General features: G+C 41.2%; 1 non-coding gene across 1 annotated transcript; it reads right to left on the bottom strand.

The window, feature by feature from the left end:
* Positions 1–326: 326 nt before the first annotated feature.
* LOC131224603 (small nucleolar RNA R71) lies at positions 327–433 on the bottom strand. The gene has a single exon (XR_009161074.1). It is a non-coding gene; the product is annotated as a small nucleolar RNA R71 (small nucleolar RNA).
* Positions 434–1,495: the final 1,062 nt, after the last annotated feature.

Raw genomic sequence — 1,495 nt, 5'->3', positions numbered from 1 at the left:
CGGGAGTGAGTATGCCCTCATGCATGATTTTTCCTGAAAACACAGGACAAATGGACATCAAGCCAGGAGTTATCCAACTCCTTCCCAAATTCCATGGACTTGAATCTGAAAGTCCATATTTACATTTGAAAGAGTTCGATGAGATAATAGCTACATTATGTTTTCCTAATGTATCTGAGGATACAATTAGGCTGAAACTCTTTCCTTTTTCCTTAAAGGAGAAAGCTAAGACGTGGTTACATTCACTGCGTCCTAGATCCATTGGCACATGGAACGACATGCAGAGGGAATTCATAAAAAAATTCTTCTCACATCATAAGACGATTACCCTCAGAAAAGCGATCATGAACTTTGCCCAAAAGGAAGATGAAACATTCTTCCAATGTTGGGAAAGGTTCAAAGATTTGGTCAGTTCATGCCCACAACACGGATTTGAAACGTGGCGCATTACAAATTTTTTCTACGATGGACTGACATCTTCCATACGCCAAATGGTCGAGACAATGTGTAATGGAGAGTTCATTAATAAAGATGTTGATGAGGTATGGGACTACCTCGACAGTCTAGCTGAAAAAACACAATCTTGGGACTATTACCCAAAGTCGAACACCACGTCTAGGCCGACTCAATTAAAGGAGAAAGGTGGATTATATCTCTTGAAAGAAGAGGATGATCTCAAGTGTAAAGTGACTACGCTCATAAGGAAAGTTGAGGCCATGGAAGGAAAGAAGGATAAGGTCAATGAAATTGTTTGCGGCATCTGTGATTGCAACATTCACACAACTGAAAACTGTCCTACAATACCTGCCTTTCGAGGAGTGTTGAATGAACAAGCCAATGCCGTAAATAATTATCAAAGACCTTTTACTGGACCTAACTCCAATACATACAACCCTGGCTGGAAAAATCATCCAAACTTTAGTTGGAGGAATGGACAGACGGCTACTCCTCCAGGTTTCTTCAATCAAAATCCAAATCAAGTGAAACCTCAAGAGGAACCGGTTCAAAATCCCATACAAGAGCTGACTCAGGCAATGCAGGGAATTATAGATTTTATGCAAAAGATAGATTCTCGTATGACGGTTATAGAAAAGGGGATGCTTCCTGCACAACCTCTCCCCAATCCTAAACCGCAGTACGATATTAATGATCACAGCTTTTCAAATCAGATGGGGCATGCTAAATCCATCACCACTCTTAGGAGTGGGAAGATCATTGATAAAACTCTTCCGGTTAGGCCCGAAAAGCCTCAAGAACCAGAAGAGGATAACAATGATAGATCCAGTGATGCCCCACAAAAATTAGAACCGGAACTTCTAGAGAAGCCAGTTGCTCCATTCCCCCAACGGTTGGTTTCACCAAAACCTCTCTCTAACTCTCAGGATATCCAAGAGGTGTTGAAACAGGTGAAAGTCAACATTCCTCTACTTGATGTCGTTAAACAGATACCTTCATATGCCAAATTCCTGAAAGACTTATGCACGACCAAAAGACA

Source organism: Magnolia sinica, chromosome 13 (assembly GCF_029962835.1).
Source record: "Magnolia sinica isolate HGM2019 chromosome 13, MsV1, whole genome shotgun sequence".
In the NCBI taxonomy this organism is placed as follows: domain Eukaryota; kingdom Viridiplantae; phylum Streptophyta; class Magnoliopsida; order Magnoliales; family Magnoliaceae; genus Magnolia; species Magnolia sinica.
The sequence above is the reverse complement of the archived record's forward strand: the minus strand, read 5'-3'. Positions and strand labels throughout refer to the sequence as shown.